This window comes from Magnolia sinica, chromosome 8 (assembly GCF_029962835.1).
Source record: "Magnolia sinica isolate HGM2019 chromosome 8, MsV1, whole genome shotgun sequence".
Lineage (NCBI taxonomy): Eukaryota > Viridiplantae > Streptophyta > Magnoliopsida > Magnoliales > Magnoliaceae > Magnolia > Magnolia sinica.
Genome location: NC_080580.1, coordinates 54,896,732 through 54,918,414, shown reverse-complemented (window position 1 = coordinate 54,918,414; position 21,683 = coordinate 54,896,732).

Below are 21,683 nucleotides of genomic sequence, written 5' to 3'. Positions count from 1 at the left end.
AATTAATACATGTACAACAAAAGATAGCATGTTATCATCAATCATTTACGCATGTTATAATTAAAGAGATATGTTCATCGTTTACCACAGGAATCAGGTGCGCAACATATTATCATATTCACATAATAAGTCAAGCAAGCCAATCAAGAAACATTAGGAGATATTTGATGGGAAAGATTAAGGCATCTTCCACGATTAATGAACTTAAGTGGGCAGCTCAAAGGGTGAGTCCTCACCTTAGAGCGTAGATTTATTTCTTGCTTGGCTGGAGATCATTAGAGGCCTCAAAACACTCAATTAACCTAGAATATCCCATGTCAATGGTTAGGATAGAATAGGTCTAGATGTGCCCAAATGATTGTGGTTCCCAATGTGTATCCAAGTAGATTCAAATTGGCGTGACTAGGTAAACTAAAGCGTAATTTAAATCCAAAAAAATTTATAAATTCAAATCCTAAATTAGCCACTAATTGGTTATAATGAACATTCTAGATAGAGTATGGTTTGCTTACCAAAAATCCAAGTCAACTCGGATTCAGCCTGACCCGAAATGATATATCCTTCTTAATGAAAATGATTTGCACCAATGCCATTCACATTCTTACAACTAAGGAACTGACTAAGTATTTAATTACACTAAATTAGGGTCAATCATTGCAAGGAGCTAAGTTGACTTACCTTAACCTGGATTAACTCCTTTGGCTTGGTGAGTTTCAATCGAGTTGACTCGCTAACCACCAAACCCTAACTTCTTCTCTTTCTCTCTTGATTTTCTTCCTCCTTCTCTTTCTTCTCCTATTCTTCTTGCTCACTCTCTATCTCTCTCCTTACTGGCATTCCATCTAGGCCTAGACCAGGCCCAAATTCAAACTGACTCAGCCCTAGTCGAGTCAACTCCACCTCCTCTCTCTCTTTTCTTCCCTTTTCCTTCTTCCTTTCTTCCTCCCTTTCTTCCTCTTCTTCTTCTTCTCACTCCTCTTCTTCTGCTAGCACACCCAGTAATAGCCCTAGCCTAAAACAGGGCTTTGACCCAACTGAGTACCGGACTGAGTCAGGTCAGCGGGTCAGCTCGACCTGCCAGCACCCCTCTCTTTGCCCTTTCTTCCCTTGTTTCTCCCTCTCTCTTTTCTCTCCTCCTCTACTTCTGTTTTTCTTCTTCCCTTCCTCCTGTAGGAGGATGTTCAGCAACAGACTCGGAAGAACCCAGTCTGACTCGAGTTCGCGACTCGACAGTGAGTCGAGCTCGACTCGGTTCAGGCTGATGTAACAGTGCACCTTCTTCTTTCTCTCAGATTTTCTTCTCTCTCAAACTTTCTTCCTCTTTAACTCTCAGCTCTCCTTGATGGCCAGCAACTCCACTGGACTCAACGAGCTCACCCAACCTATTCGAACTCACCTCAACTCGACATGATGCGGCTCCTCTTTAATGAGGAAGATAATGACAGATTTTTAATCTGCATCTGTTTCTTTGAAATGAGAGCATGTGACGATTTAGAATGAGGTCATGAAGCTTGAGGAAGAAGGAAAATGAAGCTTCTATGGGGTTTTGGTGGTGGGTTCGGAAGGAGGAGCTGGCGGTGGGTTTTCTCCCGTAGCTGCAAGGAAACAACAATGCAGTATTCCTTTACCTGCCCTTTAGGGTTTTTTGCACTTAAGAGTGCTGGGGTGGATGGTCTAGATTCATTTGGAGGGGTCTTTGGATGCTAATGGACATTTAAGATCGAGCCAGCACAGCAACGGTTCCTCCCACGGTTGTTCTTTCTCTCTCTCCCCCTTTGTAGCAAAAACCTAGCTTTGGAGGGCTAGGATCGGTCAAGATAGGCGTATTTGGCCTCACGCGAATTGCTAAGGTGGAGTGGAGACAGTTTCCATTTTCAAAAATAGTGTGTTTGTAGGCCTGATTTATGGCTAAATTTGCGTGCGCATGCGTGCAATCCAACGGTGGATCGACCATGATGTTATTTGTCTTCGAGCCCTCTACAAGATGGACGGATCAGATCGATCCATTAGGCAACATAGGTGGGCCATGATTCACTTAGAACGGTCCCTGTTCAACCGCCTGATGAAATTTTAAAAAGGAAAGGAGGTAAATCCTTTCCTCTTATGGGTGGGCACGGGTCGGCGCTCGTCTGACTGTGCCAGTGGCCTGGCGCTCCATGGGTACACACACACGATGTACACACGAGTGGCTTGGTGGGGTCCAAAAGAACTGCTTTGCCTGATCCACACCATTCATTCATCCTTAGGAGTTCACTTAGGGCCTTTGGCCAAATACTAGGTAGATCTAAAGTTTCAGGTGGGCCCCACAGATGGATTCAGGTCCCATTTGCTGATTTCCATCAATCTGATGGTCAGATGATTCCGAAACTGAACACCAATGGGTAAAAAGGTCCAAGGGATCCTTTGTAAGACCTTTATAATAGATTACTAACCCAAATACTAATATTAATATTAATTTTTACACTATTACTCTATCATGAACTATTTATTATTATAATTCCATTTTTTTTTTTTTTACTTTGTCATGTTGTGGGTCCCACCATGATCCTTTTGATGGATCCATTCTTGTAACATCTTGAAAAAATCCGTACAAAGACTTGAGTACACCTCAGGCAAAAATCACAAAGGATCGAATTCTTTAGAAATTAGATAAAAATTAGTTAAGTTCTAAGTTAAATTAATCAAGGAATTAACTTGAACCACTATTTATATGAACCACAAGACCCAAAACTAATAGAATTGCCAACCCAACATTACCTAGAAACCTATGATCAATCTCAAAACCTAGTTGCTCTCGGGAGCACATTTGTAATGACCTGGAAAATTTCGTGCTAAGACCCAAGTACTAGCTCTATTTTCCTTAGAAGTTATTTGTGGGTTAATTAGCGCTAAACTCGATTTCTTGTGAAATTAACATCAATCACTTTAAATTTGATCTGCAGGACTCAAAACCTGTAGAATCGTTAGCGCTATGTTACTCTGAAATCTGGGATTCAACGCTAAATCCAGTTGCTCTTGGAAATTTTTAGAAGCTTTGGATCAGATCTGGACTGCGCGTCGAAAGTCTGATAGCAATGATCTTAGACAGTTATGGTCACCATGTTAGACTTGACCATCACCTCAAAAATCAAGTCCAGATGATGTCCTGGGTCGATTTGATTGAGGCCGGAGTGAAGAGTGTGAGAACGGTGAGAAATTAAATATGATTTTATGAAATCTGAGTCGTGTCGCTTGTGCAATGATTTTAAGCAATCTGACCGTTGGATTCTGACCCAATTTCACCCTCAGATCACGGAAGATGGCCCGGCATGTCATAGTGCTTGTGGACCTGATCGAGTTTCGATGACCGTTGAATTGAGGGTGGTCCGCCACGACTGATCTGTATATCCGATCGATATAAAAACTCAGCTTGACCTAGATCCATGGTCACTGAGCTTAAGTCCGACCGCACCTGGAGAAAGGACCACCGAAAGTGCTCCGTTGGATCGAGAGAGGCCTGATTTGGTTATAACCTAAGTATACCTTGGCCCTAGGGTTATTTTCATCAATGTTAGGCCTATATAAAGACCTTAAAACCCTCACTCTCTTTTCTATACGAATTTCCTAACCCTAGCTAAGAAAGAGAGAGGAAAAGAGAGAGAAAGTGAGAGAGAAGTTGGTGAATCGTCTCAAGATTCTTTCCTGTTACTCTACATCCTTAAACCATCACTTTTGAATCATTATTCTGGTGATTCTAAGTTCCTTCTTGGGTAAGTTAATCTAACCCTAATCTATTTTAGAGCTTAGAAGAGTCTATGTGTTGATGTAGCTCATTTCTATTCTTGCCTTAGGTTATCTAGTCGCCGTTGACGAAGACATATCGTCTGAATCAGTTTGATGTGCTTTTTCTGGTTTAAGGTGCGGACTATATTCATATAGGTTATGGTTTTCAAGGCTTTCAATGTTAGTTAATGGTTTATTATTGTTATGGATGCAATTTCACATGCCAAATGCTATGTTTATTTTGCGTTCCTGATATGTATGTGTTATATTGAGATTTGTGTATTCTATGTATATGTAGGAAGTATCGTATACGTATAAAATATGAACACGTGCTTGCCATGATTAACTGTCGTGTATTTGTGCTAGTTGCATGTGTGTCAACTCCTTGGCAAAAGGAATTGTCCAAATGCGTGTATTCCAACATACGTCATGTATGTTGACCTATGTAGTCTAAGTGTTTGTAGAAATGTCTGAATGGTCTAAAGTGTGATATATTATCCTAATTACGGGTGTTGAGAAGTGATTCTAAACACTCCTATTAGTGTGTATGATTTCCTACATGCAAGTCACATTCTTTATTGTTTAACTTCAAGTATTACTTATGTTGAAATCCATGTTAAGTTGATATGCTTCAAATGCTCACATACTGTATGATTTGAATTGTTGTTCCATTACTGTTTTAAGTGTTGATATGAATATCTATTGTAGTGGAATGTGTTTGGGACTATGAAATAGTCCAGAAAATCGGTAATTGGCCTTGAGTTTATGGCTGAGGTTGCTTTCGCCACGAAGGACGTGATTTGACGAACCCGAGTCGTATTAGAGTTGTCGGCAGTGGTTTGGCCACACGGAATGTTTGCGCACTCTATGTAGTTCAACCCAATGTGCGCTCATGCTAGTCGAGTTCGTCAAGTAACCCGATTGTCCGATGTATGTTAACCATGTATGGACGCTATTGCTTGAATCTAGGGTACCGAACTTACCGATGAAATTTTGTTAACCATTGTACCTTAATCCGCTAAGACTCATGAGCCAAACATGCTGGTATGGGAACACTGTGGTCAAGCTGTCGGCCTACGCTAGGGTGACGAGCCTCCCTGTAGTGACCGGTGAGCACACTAGACTCGTGAGCCGATTATGGTGGTATGGGACACTATATTCGTGTTGTAGGCCTACATTGATTGGTGACGAGCCCTTTGTAGTGACCTCGAGCATACCTTGATACTACATTAAGGTGATGAGCCTTAGAGTAGTAACGAAGGTATGATAGGCGTGCATTGATTGGTGACGAGCCCTTTGCAATGACCTAAAACCATATGATCATATGACATGGCCTAGGACTGACGACCCTAGAATGGATCACTGTGTGGAATTTGATATGAGGAAGGTACCTTAGCTTCCCAATCCTGCTGTATGAAAAGGACTAATAACAACTTGGTAATCATGTTCATGCACCGCATTTGCATGTGCGTGGAAGTCATTGGCACTACGGGAGGATGTCATGCGTAACGTAAGATGAAGACGCTGAGGGAGGAAGGCGAGGGCATGCATCATTTATACATACATCCTTACACTAACAAGAGTAATTAGGACATGTTTGATTGTTCTGCTTTATCATTACTGCTTGATTGAATTGATAACGTGTTAACCTTTTCTTTATTGTTCCACTGAGTTAATCACTCACTCCCACGTTCTGGGGCGGTGTTGTACACACCAACCAGACTCTGTCTTAGATGCAGATGTTGACGCGACCTTTGAGGCAGAGCAGGAGTTCGAGGATGATGAGGCCGCATTTTCTTTTATGCAGTTCTCAGGCGGGTTCTTGTGAGCTTTGTCCTGATGTGTGGCATTTTTGGGTTATTGTAATAGATGATGTCATTTAATACTTATACTTTTGATAGTAACACTTGTAAGTATGACCTGGCATGTATACATATTTCAGGGACTTGCACATGTACACATATGTTTCTATAAGTCTTCCGCTTGCGTCCTTCACTTATCCCTGAATTATGTTTGCAGTTTGGCTTAATCTATCCCATGTTTTATGTACTCTTACAGACAATATACATCCATCATTAAATATATTGCATAAGTGATGTTTTGAAACTCGGGAGCTGAGTTATGCTCGACCCCCGAATTTCAAGGCGTGACAAGTTGCTATCAGAGCATGAATTGGATTAAACCGGACCTGGGTTATGGTCACACACCATACCTCACCACCTTAGTGTAAGAGGGTGTGAGTTTAGTGTAGAATTTGTGTATGTGATTCTGTTGCTTCTATCGGCGAAAGTTTACTGAAAATGATCGCCGAGATCGAGTCTGTGCGCACTCCTGATCACACATAGCGACCCAAAATCTCTTCTAAACTTCCCATCTCAGCCCTTAAAATGTCTATAATCTAGTGGTTGTATCAGATTCTAACCCGAGTGGCCCGATATGCGTCGAATCAGACTAAGGGCCTGATCGGGGCATTTCCAGGGTGGCCCAAGGGGGGACCCACATCATTTTGGACTTAGGGGGCCAGGAGGACCTCGCCCAAATGGTGAGTCATCACCGGATGGTCCAGAGACCGGCGATGACCTTGCCGATTCGGCGAGCCCTCGCCGCCCAGCGGGCCGGCTCGGGCCGACGCCGTTGGGGCCTAGTGTGGCCCATTCCTCCATGGTTGGTTGATTAAAACACCTCTCAAACCCTCTCTCCTTCATAAAATACCCTCCCAAGCTTTCCTTTTCTTCAAGTCTCTCTCAAAACTCCACCAAAATCCCTCCTCAATCTCCTTCTTCTTCCATTTTCATGCACACCCATTCAACCCATCTTAAGAATCCATCCCCATTGCTATTTTCACTCCCTTTTCTTCTCATTTGAGCTCTCAAATCCTTCTTTGGGATCTTAAGTGTGTGGAAGCCTCACCATTCTTCCCATTTCTCCATTTTCTCTCATTTTCCATGGCCCTATTTAAGTTTGTCACGGTCATATTTTTCATCTCCACCTTTCTCTCTTTGATGGGGAAGAAGAGAGCGCCCGTGGATGAAGCCGGGCCTAGCCGCCCAACCCGTGCACGTAGGCCGAGAGGTGCTGCCGCGAGCACGACCGCCACCCGTGAGTTTCAGACCAAGCGGGACCTTGATCCTCAAGCTCCCATTGGAAGAACCTTATTGGCGGAGCTATCTCATGGAGTCTATGAATGCCGTAGGGTCCTTTTTGAGGCTCATGTAGATCCACGGCTATTTGGCGAGTTTCTCTTGTTAGAGCGTCTGGAAGGGGCCGGTTGGTGTCCCTTGTTTGAGGACGAATATTGCGCCAATGCGAGCACTGTTCGAGCTTTTTATGCCATCATTCAGAAACCTTCGCTAGAGCCTCTGCAGTTCAAGATCCCTTGTGGAAGCGGTTGGGAGGCCACGGTTAACGTCACTTTGATATCCTGACTCCTGAATGTGCCGCTTGGTGAGGTTCATGCTAGTGAGAAGAATTTGAGCAGTGCACGCGAGAAGGATCGCCGCACGCGGCTCTTGTGTGGTTGTCTGGTCGAATGGCAGCCTAATAGAAGCCTTCTAGCTACCAACATGAAGGATGACTTTCGCTTGCTTCACCACATGTGTACATTCAATGTTTATCCAAGGTGGAGCAACCACAGCGAGTGTACGCACCTGATGGTAGATTTTTTGTATCAGGTGAGGCAAGGAGAGAAGCTAAGTGTGCTAACATACATCTTGCATCAGATTATCCTCATTGCTTGTTCAAATAGGAGGACCGAATCACTCCCATTTGGCCGACTCATTTGTAAGCTTGCACATGAGTTTGGCTTTAGGCTTGGGGCAGAAAAGCTGGTACCTGTTCGATACATTAATGAGATGACCCTAAATCAGATGGACATTGGACCTCATCGACGACAAGCCTCAGAAAGTGAGGATGAACAGAGAGCGATGAGGAAGAGAGTTATGGCGAGGGTGGAGCTGAGATTGAATAAGAAGAGCAGGACGAGGAAGAGGTAGAGGCACAAGATACGAGTGAGAGTTCCCTCCTGTGGCACTAGAGCAGAGCGCAGATCAGGCAGTCAGGGATGCCCGTATTACTTGGCTTGAGGAAGGTCAGGCTGTTCTACGCCAGGATATTATGGATCTTCGAGGCCTTGTGAAGCATAAGTTTAAGAAGGTGACTCGAACTCTGAAGTTTATCCTGTGTTGTTTGCAGGATAAGGGTGCCCCGCCTCCATCTCCTGATTCTGACGAGTAGTTGCAGTTGTAGTCGTCCTTTCCTTTGTTTTGTTGTTTACTGTTATGTGTAGCCGTTGTTGGCATAGTAGTTGGAAGTTGTGTTTTTTTTACAGCTTAGATGTTTTAGTTCACATGCTTTCTCTGTAGCGATTCATGTAATGCTACACTCCTTGTATTACGATAATTTTGTTAAATAGAATGCATGTTGTTTATCATAGAAGTTGTGCTGTGAATGCTGTGTGGGTGGATTATGTGGATGTTGAATCTTACAGGTTGCATCCTCTGTTGAATGTAGGGTATGCCTCCTAAGGGTTCGAAGACTTCGGCCCGTCTCTCTTTGGTCGAGTCGCTTGTCGGGGTTTCTCCCCTGAGTGATAGCCAGACGGATCCACAGTCGGGCCTGTCTCATAATGGTGCTGGGTGGACTCTCAGCCAGCTACTGGCCTCTCTGCTGGGCCAACATCTGTGATTTCTCCTATGGCTCCTCCAGTCACGCCTTCGGTTCCTGAGTCGAACCGTGCATTTGCGTCGATGCCGTATGCATCTTCGTCTACTCCGCCTCCTGATAGGTTTGAGCAGATGATGCTGTTGATGCAGCAACAGCAGATTCAGCAGCAGCAGCCTTAGCAGCAGCAGCATCAGTTTCTGTCTTCCATGGATGGCATCTTTGCTCAGTCGATGGGGGAGACTCCACCTGCTTCACCTATGCACCCATCTGGGAGCGCTAGTGCGAGCGGCACATTTGAGCGATTCCAGTGCTTACGACCTCCCACATTTGTGGGTTCTCATAGACCTGAGGAGGCCGAGTACTGGATTGATCGCATCTCTAAGATGCCGAGGCCGCTACACTGTTCTGAGGTTGAGCAGGTTGAGCTTGCCTCCTTCATGTTTGAGAAGGAGGCCAGTTTATGGTGGGACAGTGTTCTTCGCACTGTTGCGGAAGGGTATGAGTGGTCGTGGTAGGCGTTTGAGGCACGCTTCCATGAGAAGTATTTCTCTGTTACATACCGACATGAGAAGGAGAGTGAGTTCCCGCCGTCAGGGAGGGATGTCAGTGACGGAGTATGAGAACCGATTTACTGAGCTGGGTCGCTATGCTCCCTTGCTTCTAAGTGATTAGCTGATGAGGATGTGGCATTTTTCTGAGGGGTTGAGGCCTGAAATCCGATCGAAGGTGTGCTGTGCTAGCATATCTTCCTATGCGGAGTTGGTGAGCATGTCTTTGCGAGCTGAGCAGGACGGGGACAGGTCATCCCGTATGTGAGCACCTATGGTTCCCAGACCACGACCTAACTTTCAGAGTGCACCTTTTCTCAGCAAGAGGCCGCGGGCAGATTCTCCTCCAAGGCGTTCAGCGCCGCCCGCTTAGTAGATGCGATCGGACTTACACTGTTCGCATTGCGAGAAGATGGGGCATTCGGATCGTACTTGCTTTACGAGGATGCGGGATAGTGGTTTTACTCCACTGTAGAGGATCAGCCGTCCGATGCCTCCGGTTATATCACCTCCACCTCTTCGGTCAGCGCCAGCTCACCCATCTTTCAGACCTCCTATACCTCACTTTAGGCCACCTCAGTGGCCCATGGTTCCTCCGCCAAATCGCCAACAGTAGGCTCGAGTTCACACACTCCCAGCTAAAGCGCCTGTGGCTGACTTGGTGCTGAGATCCTTTGAGGTTACTGCTCACATCCAAGGTATTCCCGTTTTTATGTTGGTGGATACAGGGTCCACTACCTCTCTTATATCGTATGCGGCAGTTAGGCGCCTGAGTTTGGGCAATGTCACTATGAAGGGAGTGACGCTCACTACCGCTAGAGGGATCTCCTCTGTTATGAACAAGCGTTGTATGGATTATTTGATTGATCTAGGGAGTGGATCGATTCTTGTTGACTTTTTTATCGCACCTCTTTACCATTACGATGTCATTATGGGTATGGATTGGCTCACGAGGATGCGGGCAGAGATTGATTGTGAAGCTAGGTCGGTGACAATCCATGGACCTGAGGGCGAGATAGTTACTTTCCCAGTTCAGGTCAGTTACCCTTTTCGTCTTGGTTATTATACTTCTTTGTTGGAGAGTATTGCTGGATAGGCATTTGAAAGCACGCCTGTAGTTCGGGAGTTTGAAGATGTGTTCGAGTCGATTCCTGGATTACCCCCTCAGCGCGAGATTGATTTTATTATCAAGCTCATGCCTAGTGCGACACCCATTTCTTTGCCCACCTATCGTATGCCTCCGAGTAAAATGGAGGAATTGAGGAAGCAGATAGATGGCTTGTTGACTTTAGGTTTTATTCGGCCTAGTGTGTCTCCTTGGGGAGAACCTGTTTTGTTTGTGAAGAAGAAGGATGGTTCCTTGCGATTATGTATTGATTATCGCAGGCTAAATCTAGTGACTGTGAAGAACAAGTATCCTTTGCCCAGGATCGATGATTTATTTGATCAGTTGAAGGGGGCACGGTACTTTTCGAAGGTTGATCTGTAGTCAGGGTATCATCAGTTGCGCGTCAAGAATGAGGACGTGCAGAAGACCGCTTTTAGGACTAGCTTCGGCCACTATGAGTTCCTTGTGATGTCGTTCGGTCTTACGAACGCACCGACCGTGTTCATGGATCTGATGAACAGGGTGTTTCGGCCATTCTTATTCTGATTCGTCATTATTTTTATCGATGACATTTTGATATATTCTGCGAGTCGAGAAGAGCACGAGGAGCACTTAAGAACGGTCTTGGATACTCTCAGGAAGAATCAACTTTTTGCACAGTTCAAGAAATGCGATTTCTAGAAAGAGGAAGTCAAGTTCCTAGGACATGTGGTGTCCAAGGAAGGGATAGCTGTCGATCTTGCTAAGGTAGCTGCAGTTCAGGACTGGAAGCAGCCTGGTTTAGTTACTGAGGTGAGAAGCTGTCTAGGTCTAGCAGGTTATTATCGACGCTTCATATGAGACTTCTCGAAATAGCCAGACCGTTGTCTCAGTTAACACGGAAAGATTTGAAGTTTGCTTGGAATGAGAGGGCAGAGATAGCTTTTCAAGAGCTGAAGGACAAGTTGACGTCCGCCCCTGTGCTAGTATTGCCAGAGTAAGGGGTTAAGTATATGATATATACTGATGCCTCTCGCGTTGGCCTGGGTTGTGTCCTTATGCAGAAGGACAGGGTGATTGCTTATGCTTCGAGATAGTTAAGGAAACACGAAGAAAATTATCCTACACACAACCCGGAGTTAACAGCTGTCATTTTTGCATTAAAGCTCTGGAGACATTACCTCTATGGAGAGTAGTTCGAGCTCTTTTGCCACCATAAGAGCTTTAAGTATATTTTCACGCAGTGTGACTTGAATATGAGGCAACGCCGATGGATGGAAACATTGAAAGACTTTAAGTTCGATGTTTCTTACCATCCGGGTAAGGTGAACCTTGTGGCAGACGCGTTGAGTCGCAAGAAGGCTATAGAGTTTGCGGCTCCGCTAATGATAGCAGAGTGGGACATGTTGGAGTTTGTGCGAGACTTTGAGTAGAAACTTACAGTGGAAGAGCTGTATGAGGTTATCGTACACATTCGTGTACAGCCCCTCATTGACGAGAGGATCATTGCAGCTCAGGTAGATGATGAGCTTTTGGCCAAAATGAGAGAGCGGGTTGGTACAGATGAGAACTCCGAGTGGAGTGTTGGTTCAGATGGGGGCCTACGATTTCGTGGCCGGTTATGTGTCCCAGACATTCCCGACTTGAGACGGGAGGTTCTCGCGTCAGCCCATAATTCTAAGCTTGAGATGCATCCAGGAAGCATGAAGATGTATCAAGATATGAGAAGATCTTATTGGTGGGACAACATGAAGGTTCACATTGCTGAGTTCGTATCTCATTGTCTCACGTGCCAGCAGGTCAAGGCAGAGCATCGTCGACCTCCTGAGCTGCTTCAGCCCATGCCCATAGTAGAATGGAAGTGGGACTTCATCTCTATGGATTTTATTTCAGGGCTACCGAGAACGAGGAAGGGACATGACTTTATTTGGGTGATCATCGACCAATTGACGAAGTCGGCTCATTTCTTACCGATCAGAGTCACAAACTCTGTAGACGAGTTAGCTAGATTGTACATCAAGGAGATTGTATGTCTGCATGGAGTTCCCTTGGAGATTGTGTCTGACAGAGACACGCGTTTCACATCTATCTTCTGGACTCGTATCCAGGAAGCGATGGGTGTGAAATTGAAATTCAGCATCACGTTTCATCTGTAGACAGATGGGCAGACGGAACGTGTGAATCAGATTCTGGAAGACATGTTGCGAGCTTGTGTTTTGGATTTCAAGGATAGTTGGGATGATTGCCTCCCTTATGCAGAGTTCGCGTATAATAACAATTTCCAGGCGAGTATCGGCATGGCTCCCTACGAGGTATTGTATGGTCGCCCATGTAGAGCACCACATTGCTGGGCAGAAGTTGGCGAGCATAGTTTGATTGGCCCAGAGTTGGTGCAGGCGACTTCAGAGAAAGTTGACATTATTCGACGTCAACTTCTGACAGCCCAGAGTAGGCAGAAGAGTTATGCTGATACGAGGTGGTGACCGCTTGAGTTTGAGGTTGGAGATCATGTATTTCTTAAGGTTTCCCCTATGAAGAGAGTTCTGCGGTTCGGTAAGAAGGGAAAGCTCACGCCGAGATTTATTGGTCCATTTCAAATTCTGGATCGAGTGGGAGCGGTAGCATACCGCCTTGCTTTACCCACACTACTTGCGGGCGTGCATAACGTATTTCATGTTTCTATGCTGAAGAAGTACGTTCCTGATCCTTCGCATATTATCAGTTGGGAGCAGGTGCAGTTGAGCGAGGATGCCACATATGTACTGCGACCGACGCGTATCCTAGACAGTAAGGAGCGGGTATTGCGTAGCAAGGTCATCCCTCTTGTGAAAGTACTATGGACGCATCATAGTGAAGAAGAGGCTACTTGGGAGACTGAAGCTGAGGTCAGAAAGAGGTACCCTCAGATCCTTGAGGAATATGAGAAGGTATGAATTTCGAGGACGAAATTTTTCTTTAGGGGGGGTAGATTGTAATGGCCCGAAAAATTTCATTCTAAGACCCAAGTACTAACTCTATTTTCCTTAGAAGTTATTTGTGGGTTAATTAGCGTTAAACTCGATTGCTTGTGAAATTAGCATCAATCACTTTAAATTTGATTTGTAGGACTCAAAACCTGTAGAATCGTTAACGCTATGTTACTCTGAAATCTGGGATTCAATGCTAAATCCAATTGCTATTGGAAATTTTTAGAAGCTCTGGATCGGACCTGGACCGTGCGTCGAAAGTCCGATAGCGATGATCTTAGACAGTTATGGTCACCATGCTGGACTTGACCATCACCTCAAAAATTAAGTCCAGATGATGTCCTGGGTCGATTTGATTGAGGTCAGAGTGAAGAGTGTGAGAACGGTGAGAAATTAAATATGATTTTATGAAATCTGAGTCGTGTCGCTTGCGCGACGATTTTAAGTAATCTGATCATTGGATTCTGACACAATTTAACCCTCGGATCAGGGAAGATGGCCCAGGCATGTCATAGTGCTTGTGGACCTGATCGAGTTTCAGTGACCGTTGAATTGAGGGTGGTCCACCACGGCTGATCTATAAATCCGATTGGTACGAAAACTCAGCCTGACCTAGATCCATGGTCAGTGAGCTTAAGTCCGATCGCACCTGGAGAAAGGACCACCGGAAGTGCTCCGTTGGATCGAGAGAGGCCTGATTTGGTTATAACCTAAGTATACCTTGGCCCTGGGGCTATTTTTATCAATGTTAGGCCTATATAAAGACCTTAAAACCCTCACTCTCTTTTCCATACGAATTTCTTAACCCTAACTAAGAAAGAGAGAGGAAAAGAGAGAGAAAGTGAGAGAGAAGTTGGTGAATCGTCTCAAGATTCTTTCCTGTTACTCTACATCCTTAAACCATCACTTTTGAATCGTTATTCCGGCGATTTTAAGTTCCTTCTTGGGTAAGTTAATCTAACCCTAATCTGTTTTAGAGCTTAGAAGAGTCTATGTATTGATGTAGCTCATTTCTATTCTTACCTTAGGTTATCTAGTCGTCGTTGACGAAGACATATCGCCTGAATCAGTTTGGTGTGCTTTTTCTGGTTTAAGGTGCGGACTATATTCATATAGGTTAATGGTTTATTATTGTTATGGATGCAATTTCACATGCCAAATGCTATGTTTATTTTGCATTCCTGATATGTATGTGTTATATTGAGATTTGTGTATTCTATGTATATATAGGAAGTATCGTATATGTCTAAAATATGAACATGTGCTTACCATGATTAACTGTCGTGTATTTGTGCTAGTTGTATGTGTGTCAACTCCTTGGCAAAAGGAATTGTCCAAATGTGTGTATTCCAACATACGTCATGTCTGTTGACCTATGTAGTCTAAGTGCTTGTAGAAATGTCTGAATGGTCTAAAGTGTGATATATTATCCTAATTGTGGGCGTTGAGAAGCGATTCTCAACACTCCTATTAGTGTGTATGATTTCCTACATGCAAGTCACATTCTTTGTTGTTTAACTTCAAGTATTACTTATGTTGAAATCCATGTTAAGTTGATATGCTTTAAATGCTCACATACTGTATGATTTGAATTGTTGTTCCATTACTGTTTTAAGTGTTGATATGAATATCTGTTGTAGTGGAATGTGTTTGGGACTATGAAATAGTCCAGGAAATCGGTAATCGGTCTTGAGTTTGTGGCTGAGGTTGCTTTCGCCACGAAGGACGTGATTTGACGAACCCGAGTCGTATTAGAGTTGTCGGTAGTGGTTTGGCCACACGGAATGTTTGCGCACTCTATGTAGTTCAACCCAACGTGCGCTCGTGCTAGTCGAGTTCGTCAAGTAACCCGATTGTCCGATGTATGTTAACCATGTATGGACGTTATTGCTTGAATCTAGGGTACCGAACTTACCGATGAAATCCCGTTAACCGTTGTACCTTGATCCGCTAAGACTCATGAGCCGGACATGGTGGTATGGGACACCGTGGTCGAGCTGTCGGCCTACACTAGGGTGACGAGCCTCCCTGCAGTGACCGGTGAGCACACTAGACTCGTGAGCCGATTATGGTGGTATGGGACACTATATTCGTGTTGTCGGCCTACATTGATTAGTGACGAGCCCTTTGTAGTGACCTCGAGCAGACCTTGATACTACATTAAGGCGACGAGCCTTAGAGTAGTAACGAAGGTATGATAGGCGTGCATTGATTGGTGACGAGCCCTTTGCAATGACCTAAAACCATATGATCGTATGAGATGGCCTAAGATTGACGACCCTAGAATGGATCACTGTGTGGAATTTGATATGAGGAAGGTACCTTAGCTTCCCAATCCTGATGTATGAAAAGGACTAATAACAACTTGGTAATCATGTTCATGCACCGCATTTGCATGTGCGTGGAAGTCATTGGCACTGCGGGAGGATGTCATGCGTAACGTAAGATGAAGACGCTGAGGGAGGAAGGCGAGGGCATGCATCATTTATACATACATCCTTGCACTAACAAGAGTAATTAGGACATGTTTGATTGTTCTGCTTTATCATTACTGCTTGATTGAATTAATAACATGTTAACCTTTGCTTTATTATTCCACTAAGTGAATCACTCACTCCCATGTTCTGGGGTGGTGTTGTACATACCAACCAGACTCTGTCTTAGATGCAGATGTTGACGCGACCTCTGAGGCAGAGCAGTAGTTCGAGGATGATGAGGCCGCATTTTCTTTTATGCAGTTCTCAGGCGGGTTCTTGTGAGTCATGTCCTGATGTGTGGGGAATTTTGAGTTATTGTAATAGATGATGTCATTTAATACTTGTACTTTTGATAGTAACACTTGTAAGTATGACCTGGCATGTATACGTATTTCAGGGACTTGCACATGTACACATGTTTCTATAAGTCTTCTGCTTGCGTCCTTCACTTATCCCTGAATTATGTTTGCAGTTTGGCTTAATCTATCCCATGTTTTATGTACTCTTACAGAAAACATACATCCATCATTAAATATGTTGCATAAGTGATGTTTTGAAACTCAGGAGCTGAGTTATGGTCGACCCCCGAATTTCAGGGCGTGACAACATTGAAACTCCGTATCGGACCTGGACTGTGTGTCGAAAGTCCGATTACCGTGAAACTGTGCATTTATGACCGCCTTACTGGGCTTGACAACCATCGTGAGAATCAAGTCCAAATAGTATCTAAAAACGCACAACTTGAGCTTGGAACAAGGTGTGTGAGAAATGCGAATATCTTTAGAAAATAAACTCAAACTTAAGTGAATTGGGCCGTTCGCTTGTAGGCCAAATTTAAGGTTTCAGACCATTAGATTCTGACCCAAGTACACCCTTGGATCAGGGAAATTTCTTTGCATCCATTAGTATACTTGTGGCCCTGATCGAATGACGGTGATCGTTGAACTGAAACGGGTCCTCCACGATCGAACCACTAATCCGATCGGACCAGAACCTTAACCTGGCAAATATCTATTGTCAGGGAACTTTCTTCAGATCGTATGTGAGTAATGGACAACGAGCGTACCGACGAAAGGTGTGGACTATAAACATTTAGGTTATGATTTTCAAGGCCTTCAATGTCAGCAATGATTTATGTATGAATTTATTACTGCCATATGATCTTAGTTATGACATCTTCGATATATCATGTATATGTAAACTAGGTTGTACACTAAATGCATTCCATGTGTTTGTTGAAATGTTGAATGAATATGAAATTATGATTCGTGCTTGCCATGATTATTATTTGAGAATACATGATTGTTGCATGTATGACAACTCCTTTGAGAAAGGGTTTGCCCTAATATATGTTGTAACTGATTTACTTCATGTATGTAGTAATGAGTAGTCTAAGTGTTTGATAAAATGCCTAAATGAGAAATTGTTTGATGTATTTCATTTAATAAGGGTGTTGAGATAGGATTCTCAATCACCTTACCTATAGTTACAGCTTCCTTCATGTAACCTACTTAGCTACTACATGACGTATGGAAGAAATACATAGGAATGATAACATGCTCACTATGTATGTTAAAATGTTCAAATGAGATTTATATTTGAATTGGTTGTTAAATACTGTTTTGACGATCACATATGAATGCCTATTGTATTTGAGCATGATTGGGACTTATATGTAGTCCAGGCAATCGGTAACAGTTTTCGATTGAGTGACCAAATTAGTTTCGCCACAACGGACATGTTCGATGAATCCAAGTCATACGGTGATTATCAATAGTGGTTAGGCTACGAGGAGTGCATATGCACTTCATGTCGAATAATTTAGCATGTGTTCCTACCTATTGAACTTGTCAAGTAACCCGATTGGCCTAATGTGTGTTTACCATATATGGATGCTACTGCTTGAATTTAAGGTACCACTTACCAATGAAAAGCTCATTTGAACCTTGGTACCATGATCGACTAAGACTCATGAGCCGGACATGGTAGTGTATGTAACACCGTGGTCGAGCTGTCGGCCTACGCTGGGGGTGACGAGCCTCCCCATAGTGACCAATGAGCAATCCAAACTCGTGAGCTGAATATGGAGGTGTATGGGGCACTGTATTCGACCTGTCAACCTACGCTAAGGTGACGAGCCTTCCCGTAGTGACCTCGAGTATAAACTAGGCCTACGCTGAGGTGACGAGGCTCCCGTAGTGATCTGAACTTGCCTATCCACTGTTTTTAAATCAAGGGTGATGTTGCCCTATAACTTGCTTATCATATGTGATTAACTAGGATTGACAACTCTAGATGGATCATTGTTTGGGTAAATGATATAAAAGGAGGTACCTTAGCTTCCCGAATCTGCTATATGAATAAGCCTAATCAAGAACTCGGCTAACACGACCATACACCGCATTGCATGTGCCTTTAGAGTGGAAAAGCACAATGGGAGTAGCATGTGCGACCGTGAGATGGTGTCGCTGAGGGAGTGCAGGCGAGGGCATGCATCATTATAGCATATCATTCCTGCATTAATAAGAGTACTTAGGACATGAGTGTTGTATTGCTTTATCATTACTACTTGATTGAATTGATAACATATTAACCTTTGCCTTATAGTACCACTGAGTTGATCACTCACTCCCACTCTGGGATGGTATTTTAAAACACCAACCAGACTCTGTTTTAGCTGCAGACGATGGGGATGCTTACAAAGCAGAGCCTGACTTTTACAATGATGAGGAGGAGTTCTCCTATATGTAGCTATCAAGCGGGTCTATGTAGACCATGTACTAATCGACGGGATTACAGGGATACAAATTAGCTGGACATTACAGTTTATCATTTTGTATATTTTGGAACAAACATGTATATATTCAGCTTGGTGACATGATCATACTCTGGGGGTTTATAACCACTTATATACTTTATATATCTATCACAGTCTTCCACTTGCTTAATTCAATCATCTTTGGAGTATGATATGCTGATTTAGTGTAATACCATTCATGTTTATTGTGCTAATACGGACAACATTTAATCATCATTATATATGTTGCATAAATGATGCGATGGATCTCGGGAGTCGAGGCTTTGCTCGACCCTCGATTTTTGAGGCGTTACAATTCCATTGACCGGCCTCTATTAGTCCTAAGAGGCCATTAGTCCAAAGTTTGGGCAGATCCGAAACTCAGGTGGACCATACTTTGTGATTCGGGGTCCTTAGTTATAGGTTTTATTAATCTGATGGTTAGATTATATCTGAATGGGATCATCAACGGTTACGAAGGTTTATAGTTCAATTTAGAAGGAATTTGCCAAATACATCTATGGTTCGTCAATCCTATATCTCAATTGGGCGCATGATAATGAGCTTGAATGGCTGGATTGCTTCAACACCGATCATTAGTGGTCTACCAAGATGTCTACACAAAATATAGCCTGATCATTCGACTTCATAGGTCTGGGTACAACACCTGACCAAAGATTAGGAAGATCCATAGTTTAGGTGGGCCATATCTACCCATTCACATGTCCAAGTGGTTATCTTGAATGATTTAACGGTCGAATCGTTATCAAATGTGACTAAACCCGACCCTAAAGGGTCTTATAGAATGTTGAATTGAAATCTGCTGGTTAGATTTATATGCAGATGTTCCAATGGTATTGGCTAACTCACCTAATCAAATTACCTAGACTCGATGATCAGTGGATCTATTGGTTTGGGTCCCGAAACTAGTGATGTACGCTTTGATATGTTGGTTCACACTCTGCAAGTGGTCAGACCTAAATTAGATCGTGTGGTTTGATCATTAGGTCATCAAGGATGCAGTAGATGATAGATCTCGAATCTCGTAGTTGCTCCACCATCTCGACGGTTGGATTTAGGCCAGAGTGTGAATGTTCACACAAATCAGGATTGTTTTTATACTAAGTCAGGTTCTCATGGTAACACTTGAGTATAGAAAAGTATGAGGTGTTACAGTTTCCGCATTTATATGGCCTAGATGAGGTTGACGGTATTTGTGGATTCGTCAGGATTTACATATTGCATTGAATCCTCAGTATTTGATGTTTAGCTTACTATGTCTCCACATTATATAGCTGATCTACATTGCTTCCTTAGTTTATGTTATTGCCCTATTATGTTTTTGCATCGCATAGCCTGGATAAGGCTAATGGTATTTATGCACTTACCAGCATGTTTTCACATTGCTCTGATATTGCATACTTGGCATTTACCATGTGCACACACTTACAACACCCTCTAAGCTTTTTATAAGCTTATGCATGATAGATGCGTGCAGGTGGCGTTAGGTTGCAACAGCATTGAGCTTAGAGCATGCAGCAGTCTTCTGGAGCTTTGATATTCAATATATGAATTTTCCTTTCAGCACTGTATTCAACTGTTTAAATTAGTGGATATGTGATGAGGATTTTGCTTTTGTGATTTGGGTAAACTTGTGGTTATGCTTTTTACAAGATAAATGTACATTGAAAAATCCACCTTGTAGGATCCCAGGATCGGAATCAGGCGTATGGGCGTTGGGAGGTGAGAATGGGGTACTACGGAGGCTGTCGACGCCGAATTCGGCGATCAAAAATTTTGTGAGCCCAGTTTCTGAGTTTGGGGTGTGATAGACACTATATAGCAGACTATGTAGATCATCGAGTTGTTAGATTGAGATTGGAGAGTGACGTCTCCTAGGTCCCAAGCTTGTGTAGCAGACGTCAGAGGTTATCGATATCATCATGTAGAGGATGCACACAGCTCAGAGTGGGCAGAAGAGTTTTGCTAATCGTCGGCGTTGTCCCTTAGAATTCGTTGTTTGGGACAAAGTGTATCTTAAGGTCTCGCCCATGAAGGGTGTGGTTCGATTTGGAGCGAAGGGCAAGCTTGCCCTGAGATTCATAGGACCTTTCGAGATCACTGGACGCGTTGGCGTTGTGCCCTATCGGCTTGCCTTTCCATCTTACTTGTCTGGTGTCCACAATGTTTTCCATGTCTCTATGTTAAGGAAGTATGGGTCAGACATTGTTCCTATTATTAATTTGCAGGTGTTGGAAGTTTGCGAGGATGCTTCTTACATTGAGCAGTCAGTTCGTATCCTTAATCGGAAGGAGCAGCTCCTCCGGAACAAGGTCATTCCCTTGGTGAAGGTGCAGTGGGGTTACCATTCTGTTGATGAGGCGTCTTGGGAGCGTGAGGCCGAGTTTGAGAGTGCTATCCCCATCTCTTTGATTATTGATTATATGTTGTATATTGTATGCTGTCTCTGATTATATATGATGTTATGTTTCCTCTTCCTTATGAATTATGTCTAGTTGCGATGATTGTGTAAATTTCAAGGATAAAATTTTTATTAAGAGGTGAGAGCTGTAAGGCCCGTATCCTAGACCGTACCGTTCTGTAGTCTTCCGTTGTCCTCCCGGTCGAATTTTGGTGACCCGCAATGCGTAAATAGCATTTGACGCAACCTTAAGTCGCATCCCGTATATCAGAGTCGGCTCGACCCGAGAGTTGTACCCTAGCGACTGTGTCATCGCCACGGTTCCAACACCGCGTCTCATGCGCTGATGTGATACCCAGGCCAGGAGTTGTGGGCTCACATTTATCTTGAAAAAATGCCACGCATTGTGGATTCCGAGATAATCACACCACATCAATCAATCAATCACTAGTCAAGTACACATCCCATCACTCCACCCATCACACCCATCCCTCTCTTGCACAAGCCATCCCCAAAGTCAACCCTTTCTTACAACACCCATCCCTCTCATCTCATCTTTCTTACAACACCATCCCTCTCTCCCATACATCACTCCATCCCATCCCATTCTCCACCAAATCCCAAGCAACCATGAGAAAAAATTTCTAAGGAGATAAAAGAAGCCAAGAGAGGCCCACTTCCTACCCCCTTATCTCACCATCCAACCCTTCAATCTTCACCATCCTCCATTAAAATCAAAGCTTAAGAGCTACGGATTCGAAGGAGCTAAAGAAGAAGGCCATAGGTGGGTGTTTTGTAGGATTAGATTATGATTTTTATTATGGACAAAGTGGGGCCTACCAATTGATGGAATGGATCCTATTTGAGACCCATCTTGATGTATGCATTGTAATCCTAGGAGGGCTCATAGTGATGGAGCTCCCTCCATCGCACGTCTCTCTCTCTCTCTCTCTCTCTCTCTC